Here is a 12882-nt window from a genome sequence, read left to right as displayed (position 1 = left end):
TTAAAAAATAAAAAATAAAAGATGTTTTAAAAAGCAAAAAAGAGAGAAAATATTCACAATACATTTATGTTATAAAGAGTTTATATTCAGAAGTTAGAATTAATCTTTATAACTCAATAATGCACAGGCAATGAATTTTAAAAATAGGTGAAAGATTTTAATCAATATCACAAAGAAGAAATAAAATGGTCAATAAGCATAACAAACAATGAATTACATAAAAAAGATGCACTAATCATCAGGAAAAAATGCAAATTAAAATCACAGTGAGAAACCATTACTCATCATTAGAAAGGCTCAAATTAAAATGTCAAGTATTCGCAAAGATATAGAACACCTGGATATCATATACACTGTTTTTGACAAGTCAGAGAGTTACTTAAAAGTTTAAAATAATACTACTTTATGATGTAGCCATTTCATTTCTAGATTTTAATGCAATAGTAATTAAAACAAATATTCACAAAATGCTTGTATATGAATGTCTATAGCAACTTTATTTACAATAGCTAAAAACTGGGCAAAACCAAATGTATGTCCAGAGGTAAATGGGTTGAAAAAATTCCATTCTTTCAATTGAATAATTCTTGGCAACAAAAAGAAGCAGATTACTGATGCATGCTAGTACAACAACATGGATGACCTGAAACTCCTTTCCCTCCTTGGAATAAGTCAGACACAAAATAATACATACTATAAGACTCCACTACATAAAATTTTAGGAAATGCAAACTAATGGATTGTAACTAAAAAAAGATCAATGGTTGCCTAAGGCTGAGCAACAAAGAAGGATAGACTACAAATAAGGCATGATAATGGTTTGGAGGGGTGATAGAAATATTCCGCATATTATTTGTAGAGGGTTTCGCAGGTGTATATATCTATCAATATTTAAATAAATTATATTTTAAATGGAAGTAATTATATGAAAATTAAAATCAAATAAAGACAATGTTAAAAATAGAAACAAATTAATTGTCAAATCAAGTATGATATGTCCAAAGGACTAAATGTTGGTGTAATTTTGAAAATTATTTTAAAATGTAGTAATAACATATTTTATATCTCTATCTATGTCTATATCTATATCTATATCTATATGTTTATTTTTAGAAAGAGAGAAAGGGAGGGGAGGAAAGAGAGAAACATCAATGTCAGAGTGAAACCTGGAGCTTGCAACCCCAGCACGTGCCCTGACGAGGAATGGAACCAGTAACCTTTTGGCGCGTGGGACGATGCCCAACCAACTGAGCCATACCATCCAGGGCTGTAACATGTTTTTAAATGCTATAAATTGAATGACCTGATAGAGACTGTTTTTGTTTTTAGAAAGATCAAAACTATGTAATTGTACACATGCAAAATAAAAGTATATTTAATGTATGAAACTGAAGGTATATTTAAGGTATCTTTCAGGGTTTTTTTCCCCCCTACTTTTTGAGAATTACAAATATTTTGCATATAAGAGAAATATCCTTTTGTTGTAAAACTTCTTTTAAGTGATGTTGATGTAACAGAGGCAGTAGGATGGGCAAAGATCCAGGGAATTTCCATGACCCTTTTCCCTTCACTGTGTCATGTTTCTTCTGAAGAGACTTGTCTAACAAGCTTCCTCAAAGTCAGATGAAAAGACAACCAGTAAGTTAGTCATCACCTCTAATCTAATAATATTTAAAGCTGTGGTTTAAAAGAAAAAAAAGAAATGGCAAAATATACAATAATGGCAATATACACTGGTGAAGTAGGCAAGTACATTGCTATTGAGATTACTTGCTTGTCATACCAATTAGTATAACCAGTAGTATAATTCTTCAGGTGAAATATATAAAAGACAATGATGTAGTACACAAAAGGTAATTGTACTTCAATTTACTCTACATGTATAATTGTTAGAGTTACAAATGACCTTATAAATCATGAGCCAAAAAACTGATTTTGTAGATTAAAATGGTAAAAAAAAACCAAAACAAAACAGACTCTTATTTAGAATTATACACCAATTTGGGGCAGAAATGAGACAAGTGCTTTTTAGAACTAGGCTGTTTTTATTAATTCATGGATTTAAGTCATCTCTGGAAATTTGCAGTATTAATTTTAAGTAAACGTTTGTGTTTTCTTCACTTAAAAAGTCTGGGAGGGTGTCATTTTTTGATTCATTACTTACATATATTTTAATTCCTGTTTTACAGAAAACAAACCAAATTATTGTATTTTCATGTTATTACTAAGGGTTTATATTTTCATTACAATAAATCCCCTTCTTAAAGTTCCTAGTTTAATGAACTGTATCACTGCACAATCGTAGATAAAGTATATAACCTAACTCCCATAATCATGATAATATACTCAAATAAATTGGGTTTGTAAAATATGATAGAGGAAAAAAATACTTTTTAACTTTTACCTCTGGATTTCTCAGTCTTTTCTTTCTAGTGGTATAATATTAGGTCATAACATGACAAAAATAATTATTTCTCTTTGATATTCCCTATTGAAAAAATAATCTCAAGAGCCTTTGTGTATTTTCACACGTGCTTTAACTAAAACAGTTTGGTGTCGACATTCTAATCATTACCTTCAAGTGGTTGTCATCATTTCCTTAACCAAACACATTGATTTTAAATCTCCTTGGAGTTCATGTCACTGTGTGAAATTACCCTGTTTACCCTGGTTAGCGTGAACTTGCACGTTCTGATCAAGGACAAGAATTTTCTCTTCGACTAAATAAAATGACAATGTTTTCACAATATTTTTGATATCTTTTATAAACAGTGGAGCTCTACAGACAAGCTGTAGCTGATGCACTCTCTTCATGCCATTACAGTTAATGTTTGATTGTGGTCATAAGTCTAAAATTAAGTGTTGCTATTGTAAGAGACAGATAATTTTGGTTAGAGATTATAGGGTTTATACACAGTAGGTGGTCCTGGATATTTAATTCCATAATACATGTTCTAACATTTTCTTGCTGTTAACATTTTTTTTTCTTTCTACCATTGAAACAATTCAAATATTAAAGTGACTGTGGATGGGTCCTTCCATCAAAATCGGTCAGTGGAATATTTAAATTATGCAGTTTTCCTGGGGGGCTTTTTCACCTAAGAAAATTTTGGCACTCCAATTTCTGTTGAAATATTTTTGGAAGAGTGTAATTGACATACTAGTTCTCTCTCCCAAACCATAGATATACCTTCTTTCAAATTTCCAAAAGAATGTATTTCATAATTTTGATCTAGTTTAGCTTATTTAAAAGCCCAGTAAGAAATATAAACTAATTAAACTAATAATATAATTTCAAATAGAAAATAAATACATTTAACTAATCAAAATATTTTCTTAATATGTACCTTCAGTTGGTACTTTTTAAATTAAATTTTAAAACACTGAGCTTCTGGAATTTAAAACCCATGAAATAAAATGTAATTGTTCATAATTAAGTTACTCTTTTTAGATAAAATAACTTACTTTAAAAGCCACTGAGAGGGGTGATAACTATTAAAGTGGAAATGTATTTGTGTGAGTGTGTGTGTGTGTGTGTCTGCACTCCTTAAGTGTTGTAATATTCCATTGCTTTTTACTTTCACTTGCCATTTTTTGGGGGGTGTGGGAGAAAAATACAATCTCACTAAGCATTAGGAAAAATTCCTTTATATAACTAACAAATAAAGTGTGTCTACTGATCTCTACCTGTGTCCTGTTATCAAATTAATTTTAAAAAATATTTTATTTATTTTTAGAGAGAGAGGAAGGGAGAGGGATAGAGAAATAGAAACATGCATAAGATGAGAGAGAATTATAATCTACTAGGGGCCCGGTGCACAAAATTCGTGCACTGGGTGTGTGTGTGGGGGGGAGTGTCCCTCAGCCCAGCCTGCCCCCTCTCACATACTGGGAGCCCTCAGGCGTTGACCCCCATCACCCTCCGATTGCCTGATCGGCCCCTTGCCCAGGCCTGACGCCTCCGCCAGAGGTGTCAGGCTTGGACAGGGGACCCCTATCTCCCCCCGATCACTGGCTCTGGCCCCCGCCCAGGCCTGAGGCCTCTGGCCCAGGAATCATGCCTGGGCAGGGGACCCCCATCTCCCTCTGATCGCTTGCTCCACCCCCTGCCCAAGCCTGACGCCTCTGACCCAGGCTTCAGGCCTGGGCAAGGGGACCATCATATCCCCCCAATCCCCGGCTCCGCCCCCCTCCCAGGCCTGATGCCTCAGCCAGAGGAGTTGACCCTCATCACCCTCCGATCACCAATCACCGGATCGGCCCCTTGACCAGGCCTGAGGCCTCCGGCAGAGGTGTCAGGCCTGGGTAGGGGACCCCCAGCTCCCCGCGGTTGCAGGCTCCGCCCCTTCACAGGCCTGACACCTCTGGCCTAGGCGTCCGGCCCAGGCAGCGGGGACCTGCAGTGGCAGCGGGGGGCGCCGCGATCGTGGGCTTCGCTTTAGGCCCAGGCAAGGGACCCCTAGCTCCTGGGACTGCCAGCTTCGACCGTGCCCAGCTCCCATCGCTGGCTCCACCCCTACTTCCTGCTATCACTGGCCAGGGCGGCAAAGGCGCCTGATTCTCCGATCATGGCCCCAGGGCCGCCTTTGCCCTGACCCCAGCTCTTAGCTCCCCCCTGGGTTTCAGATCACTGTCAGTGGCAGGGGGCTTCTTCCTGCTTTCCCTTTCGCCTCCCTGCATTGTGCCTACATATGCAAATTAGCCGCCATCTTGTTGGCAGTTAACTGCCAATCTTAGTTGGCAGTTAATTTGCATATAGCCCTGATTAGCCAATGAAAAAGGTATCGCAGTACGCCAATTACCATTTTTCTCTTTTATTAGTGTAGATTGGCTGCCTCCTGCATGCCCCCATTGGGGATTCAGCCTGAAACCCAGGCGTGTTTCTTGACCAGGAACCAAACCAGTGACCTCTTGGTTCCTGGGTTGACACTCAACCACTGAGCAACACCAGTCGGGCTATCAAATTAATTGTAAATAGTGCATGCCTTCTGTGTGTCTGGAGCTTAAATATTCACTCTCATATTTAGTTCTTATTCTAGTTGCTGCCTATCATTGCTCAGTTACCCAGCCAGCTTCCTCTGGAAGTCATTCATTAGCAAGCAATGAGACAGATTTCAACATAATGAGGTTTCTTCCCCAAACATGCAAAGCTCTGATTTTCCAGTGTTAAGTAAGAAAGTTCAGATGAAAAGTTTGTTCTTAGGAAGTTCTCTTGAAAAGGTACTAATAATGAGATACTCCAGGAATTTATAAATATTTAGCAAATATTCATTCACAGAGTTAAATGTTGGAAAGTGGTGTCTTGATCAAGGAGTTTGAATCATTGTTCTTATCACTTAATATTATATTTACCCTATTTCTTAAAGAACATACTGCTTTCTGGATACTTTGTTATTGAGCAAAAATCTTACTAGAGCCCTGACCGGTTTGGCTCAGTGGATAGAGCATTGGCCTGTGATCTGAAAGGTCCCAGGTTCGATTTGGGTCAAGGGCGTGTACCTTGGTTGTGGGCACTTCTCCAGTAGGGGGTGTGCAGGAGGCAGCTGGTCAATGTTTCTCTCTCATCGATGTTTCTAACTCTCTGTCCCTCTCCCTTCTTCTCTGTAAAAAAATCAATAAAATATTTTTAAAAATCTTACTAGAACTTATTTGGTCATTAGAATGATTTGGGGATGTTATGATTTTTTTATACTGATAATTTACATCTGCATTCTCTTTCCCCTTTTTCATTCTGCTACTTATACTGCAATATAGTACAAGATTTCCATGTCCTAAGATGTCTTGGAAGAATTCCTCAGTGAGGTAGGTCTTACTGAAACATCATTCACTGAATTAATTCTTGTATTTCAATATTCTGTAAAGAAAAGAAGCATCCAAGGGAATAAAGACTCATTTTTTTCCAAGTTGCAAAACTTCTCAATAATGTTCAGAAACTGTTAAATAGGTTGACTTCTATTTTCAGTACTAGGAAGGTTTTCTTCATCTAAAGCTAACCCCATTTATTCTTAAATCTTTGGGTAACTAAATAGATATAAATAAATGTGGAAGGGCTAGGTTTTTATTTTAACCTCAAAAATCATGATTCAAAATTTCTCTAGGTTCTTTCCTTATAGGCTTAAATTGATAAAAAATGAAAGTGGCTACAAAAGGTTTTGTTTTTTTTTAGGTAATTGTACATTGATAATTTTAAACAAATAAAAAACTATATTCTGGGTATGAATTAACATATGAGGTGAAGATCAAAATATAAGGACTTGGGAGGCATTATCTTTTTCTACATATGCTTGCCCTGAGAAAAAATAAGGACTTTAAATCTCACAGATGCTGACCAGGCTCTCTGTATAAATTAGATGCTATATTCATTCTATTCCACACTGAGTTATTTTTTATTCAAAAAAGTATTGCTAGTTTGCTAAATATCAATGCCACTAAAATGAAGATCACTTACATGTGGTATAAAGTTAATGAAAAATATAAAATAAACATTGTGGACATTAAATAGCCTTTTTAGAGGAAGTACAAAGATTGAAATTTGACTGAGCATAATAACTGCTTTCTTTTGCAGTCATTTAAAATATTCATACATAGTTATTTTCTTACTAGGGGCCCAGTGCACAACATTCGGCATGGGTAGGGTCCTTAGGACTGGCTGGCGATCAGGACTGATTGGGGCCTTCTGGCTGCCAGCCAGGGCCTTCCTTCTGGCTGCTGGTCAGGGCCTCCCTTCCCTGGTTGCCAGCTGCCAGCCCGGGCCTTCCTTCATTCCATGCCACCCCCTGGTGGTCAGGGCATGTCATGGCGAGCCTTAGAACTCCGGTCTCCTGGTCAAACTCCTGAAGGGACACTTGCATATTAGCCATATCCTATCTAATAAAAGAGAAACATGGTAATTAGCCATACCTCCGCTATCCTTCCCATTGGCTAATCAGGGCGATATGCAAATTAACTGCCAGCCAACATGGCGGCTGGCAGCCAGGCAGTTTGAAGGGAACATGAGGTTTGCTTGCTTCAGTGACGGAGGACTCCAATGTTCCCCGCCAGCCTTGCCGGCCTCTGAGCCTGCAGTTTAAGAAACATTGTAACAAATATAGAAGCTAAACAAAACCCCAGAAACCTGCTTTCAGCCAGCCGGGATCTCAGAGCTGGAGTTGATACAGAGTTTCGATTATAGAACACAAACAAACCAGATACCTGCTTTCAGCAGCAGAGGCCTCAGGGATTGGGCCTACCCTCTGCCACCCGGGAGCAGGACTAAGCCAGCAGGTCGTTATCTCCAGAGGGGTCCCAGACTGTGAGAGGGCACAGGCTGGGCTGAGGGACCCCCCCCACCCCCCCGAGTGCACAAATTTTATATATATATATATATATATATATATATATATATATATATATATAGTTGTTGTTGTAAACATGAGGTCTAGAGCTCTCTGATAGCGAGGTTTGATTTTTGAGAAGAGTAAGCGTATAAGAATGCCCTTCTTCCTATTTTGGGGAAAAACTCACCAAATAAAATATTCCATTTTGAGGATGTTAAATTTCACAAAGTGAAAGTAAAGACAACAATATTAAATATGGAACATATTTGCACTTTAAAAAAAATAGTCTAGTTTTGCTTCTATAACCTTTTAAATTTTTCTGCATAGAATCAATTTATCATGAATAATAATAAATTAACTAATGTAAAGGTTGTTAAATAAATTCAATAGATAATACAAAATATATTTGCTATTTTTATATTGGTTGCCTTTAGAATAATTTCTGGATCTTCCTCTCTCTAAGGTCAATGTTTCATTAAAACAGCCCTTCATATGGTCACCCTAGTTGGCTTTTTTTTTCAAGGGATAAGGGCGTAAGATTGCTAGTGTAATTTTTTCTATAAAAATGCAATAAATGTATTAATTTATTCAAATACAAGGAAATAAGTCTTATTAACAAACTGCTATGTAACTTCTGCCTACATTTCAGGGTGATGGTAAACTGTTTAAAAAAGGAGATTATAGGAGAAAGCTAACAAGTTGAGTATTGGAGTCTGATTTTAAATAAATCCCAAGAGAACAGCAAGACACAAAACTTTAAGTGTATTATTGCATATGTAAATTCTCCTATATAATAAAGAGCTAATATGCAAATGGTCATCATGCCCTCGTGCCCTCACTCCCTTGTGCTGGGGTCAGGGGACCTGAGGGTGGGCCGGGAGACCTGAGTCTGCACCCCCCACCCAACGGGGCTTAAAGGGAGACCTGAGACTGCGCCCGCCGCACCGGAAGGGCTTGACGGGGGTGGAGCCGGCCGGGTCTGGGTCTCGTGCGATTTCTATGCTCGCGTGGGTAGGTGGAGACTTGACTCTGGGTCCTGTGGCGCACCCCTGACTCTGACAGGAGGGAGATTTTCATATACATTTTACTAATTTTCTTTCATCTCTGACACTTCTATTATAGAGAAAGGGCAAGTAGCAATATTAAAATATTTCCTCTAATTAATTCCCTTTTAATGTGCATGAATTTCGTGCACGAGGCCACTAGTATTTTCATAATTTAAAAAATATTGATTGCAAACCAATTTTGTGTCCAGTACTGCTCTAGCTGCTGGGAAGACAGCAGTGAACAAAACAGACCAACATCTCTGTTCTTCTGGAATTTACATTTTATTTGCTTAATTGCATAGTGTTTTGGATGCAGTCATCTTTTCACTGGCTCAGGCATTGGTCACAGGTGGTCCGTAGGCTACTTAGCATGGATAAGCATATTTGTATTTCTAATAATAGAATACTGTGGACTTCATCAGGCTTGTAATAATATAGAGTATGGTATGTTTTAGGTGCGATATATAATTTCATCAATGAGGAGACTCTAGCAACCCACCAAATATAGTTCAGAGTTAGAAGGTTCTTAAACAAGGACATTGTTGTGGGAGTTTTGCAAACTTGAACTCTGAAGGATATTAAACAATAGGGAATTCAAGTTTTTAAAAAATAGGTTCAAAACATTCATTTTTGCATGTTCAGCATATTCTCCTCTAAAAGAAAAAGCTCATCCTTACAAGATATTTTCATACTTATTCAAAGAGTGTATCATGTCACTCTTGAAATTCATGGTGGGGTAAATCACTTTTACTGATAGGAGCAAGACACATTCCACAGGAACATCAGGTATATTGCTGTCCCAAAAGTATTAACACATTTGGTCTTTTCTTTCTTTCTTTCTTTCTTTCTTTCTTTCTTTCTTTCTTTCTTTCTTCTTTCTTTTTCTTTCTTGTTCCCTTTTTGAAGTTATATACCTTAAAATTTAAAGTGCTAAGATCAAATTATTCCATTTTTGCTGTAGTTCCTGCTCTCTGCAAAGGCCTTTACCATAAGTGCTACAGGAGAGCCCTGTGTTCTCTTCGCCATACACTAAGGGGGCTTTTAGGCAATGTCTATCCATTTTGGAGATCCTGTTCATTTCAATGGCAGCTTTATTATGTTTCCTCACTTTTTCCAGTACATTTTACTTAATCATATATTTTGCAGAAAACACCTTTAATGCATTGCAAATCTTACATTAAGGTCATTTTCATATATTTTAATGGGGGAAAACTGTATGAAGGAGAATTATAAAGAAGAAATCGTGTCACTCATCTCAACATTTTTCAGTGTGGAAATAGATTTATCTCGACTATTAATTAAATGTGACACTTTATTTTCTTGGTTCCTCAGGGCTATGATGAACTCATCACAGCATCCAGATAAGTAAAAGAATGAATGTGATCAGATAAAACTCACACATAGGCATCCATAACCATTTTTAATTACTACCAATCAGGAAAGTAATTAAACTAAACCTAAAAATAAAGTTGTGCTAATTCCTGTGATGACCTCTGGGCTTTGTGTCAATGAGCTGTTCTGAACACCTCACTCTTCATCAGCAGTGGCTGCTGCCTCTGCAGAGCCCTCTAGTGGAGTGTGTGGTCTATAACAGCTTTCAAAGCCAGGATCTTAAAAACAAAACATTTTTCATGAAATCCAGTGAAGTGAGTACTGACATATGACATTACCCCTTCATGTGTTTAGATATGACACTATTTCCAACAGACAGACGTCCTATATGTGACCTTGACTTGTAAATTTATTCCAGCTTTTGTACTTTAAAGATAATTGAAAAAGGTCCAACTCCTGTTTCAAAAAATAATTATTGAATATCTGAGCCTAAACTAACTAAATAATAGAAATTGCAGAGTGAACACATTTGAAATAAGAAGAAGAGGGCATAGAGGGGATAAATGGTGATGAAAGAATAAAATAAAATAAAGTAAAATAATTTTAAAAAAGAATATAACCTGTATATTTGAACCTTTTCATGGCCATAATTAAGAACTGGAGCAAAGTACATTTTTTTCTAAATAATTGTATATTCTTATATTCTTAATTATTTAAAAACTAGAGTCCCCTTGCACGAAGTCAAGCATGGGTGGGGTCCCTCAGCCTGGCCAGCGATCAGGGCCATCTTGCCCAGTCCTGATTGGGGCTGATCCAGCCCGCAGGCCAGGGGGTGGAACCGTCAGAGGTTGGCTGGCTGTGGGAGGTTGGCTGTGGGAGTACACTGACTACCAGGGGGCAGCTCCTGCATTGAGCATCTTGTTCCCTGGTGGTCCAGTGTTCTGGTCGTAATGGTCGATTAGGTATATATATATATATATATATATATATATATATAGAGAGAGAGAGAGAGAGAGAGAGAGAGAGAGAGAGAGAGACTAGAGGCCCAGTGCACAAATTTGTGCATGGGTGGGGTCCCTCAGGGTAGCCTGTGGGGATCAGGCCCCAGCTTGCCCCCAGCCTCACGGCCCCTTCTAGCACCCCATCTTGGACTGGTGCCGACCCCTCACTTGCTCCACCATCTCGCCTGTGGGGCGATTGAACATGGCTGGGCCCCCCCACTGGTTACTATCTGTGGGATGATCAGCGGGACGATTGGGCCCCACTCACACCTGCTCCACCATCCCCTGTGGTCCCACTTTCGTCGGGCCCATCAGGGCTGGCAGCACCTCCACAGCCACCCGCTGCCAATGCTGACGCCCACTCTGTTCTGCACCACCCCTTGGTGGTCAGCACATGTCAGGTCAGAGTGAGTGGTCGAACTCCCAGTCGAGGGGACAATTTGCATATTAGTCTTTTATTATATAGGCTGTTTTAGGTGCAAATCTTTCTTACCTTGATTTGTATTTTCAAATTTATTAACTTTTTGAGCTTCAATCACCTTGTGAGTATGTATTTTTTTTTTTGATGAAATATATTTGGGCGTATAAAAACATAGAGTTTGAAATAGAAGTAGCTTCCATTTGAACTTGGGAAATACTGCATGGGTTAAGATGATTGACATTAAGAAGTGGATAACCTGCCACATTTTAAATTATTTATCATTATTTAACCACTGTATTGACATGACATAATAGGGATCACTGACCCATAGCACAGTCTAGGAGACAAATTGGAAAAGCAGGTGAGGTTATTTGGGAACTTGTGGAAACCAGAGCATCCGTGAAAAATCACAAATGTTTGACACTGTTGAATATAAGATCCCTATGACTTAATATGAATAATTTTTCTGGTTCCCGGCTGAATTGATGACTATAGTTAGACAAGCACATAATCAGTTAATTTTTCTGTAATGAGTAATGCTATTTTATGTTCAGGCTTACAAGATACTTGAGACACAAAATTGAAGCCATGTGTTCTCAAAATATACTTCTATAGAGCATTTAATAATCCTATACCACCTTTTTTTTTTTTTGGTTTAAAAAATACTTTGGATATATCTACATTTTTCCCTGAGCCATAAATATAGCTTCAATTATGACATCTTTAAAAACATTTCCCTTTAATTAATAAGCCATATTGCAATTATTTGTTTTAATGAACAAATCGATATATCAAGAAAATTAAAATGCTTTTTTTTTCTATAATTTTTAAAAAATTGATTTGAGAGAGAGAGGAAGGGAGAGGGAGAGAAAGAAGAGATTCTTCAGTTGGTTGCCTCCCTTACACTTGGATGTAAACCTGGGCATGTGCCCTGACTGGAAATGGAACCATGACCCTTTGGTGCACAGGATGATGCTGCCACTTGGCCAGGGCTAAAATGCTGTTTTGTATTTAAAATTAGTTCATTAGAAATGAGGGATGTTACTTTTTAATCTTTAGATAAACTTTGTAATACCTATAAACACAAATTCATTTCATATGAAGTCATGGGTTTATTTTTACAACGATTTTCTTATGTTAGTTAAGCTTTGAAGTCTCCTTAAATTGTTGAAAAGTGGTCTTTTAATACATATTTTGGAAAATTTTCATCAAACTATAATTATCACATATTCAAAATAAAATGGAGCTTATAATACATTCCTGAACAGTGTCTTCTCTCTTCTAAATAACCTTTTGTATTTACTTCACCATTAAAGAACTTAAAATATTGGGCAGACAGTTCATACCACGGAAAAAAATAAGTAGCAATGCAGATTAATAAATTATATAAATGTTTACAAGAGCCCTGGCTGGTGTGACTCAGTTGGTTGGGCATCCTACCCTGCACTGCAAGGTTGCCTGCTCTATTCCTAGTCATGCCACATGCCCTAATTTCAGGCTCGATCCCCAGTAGGGGATAGGCAGGAAGAAGCTGATTGATGTTGCTCTCACATGATGTTTCTCTCTCTCTACTTCTCTCTCTCTCAAATAGTAATAATAATAATAATAATGCATCTCTAAAAATACTTAGAAGAGTGATTTAGATAAAAGTGAAATGAAAGTTCACAATAGATTAATTAGTATTGACTTCATACCTTGAATAAAATAAGCACTTAAAGTAATATAGTATTATCTAAGGAGTTTGTGGGAAGGAGCATTAGGTTTAT

This window comes from Myotis nattereri (assembly GCF_964212035.1).
Source record: "Myotis nattereri genome assembly, chromosome: 3".
Classification (NCBI taxonomy): domain Eukaryota; kingdom Metazoa; phylum Chordata; class Mammalia; order Chiroptera; family Vespertilionidae; genus Myotis; species Myotis nattereri.
This window is presented reverse-complemented; position numbering follows the sequence as displayed.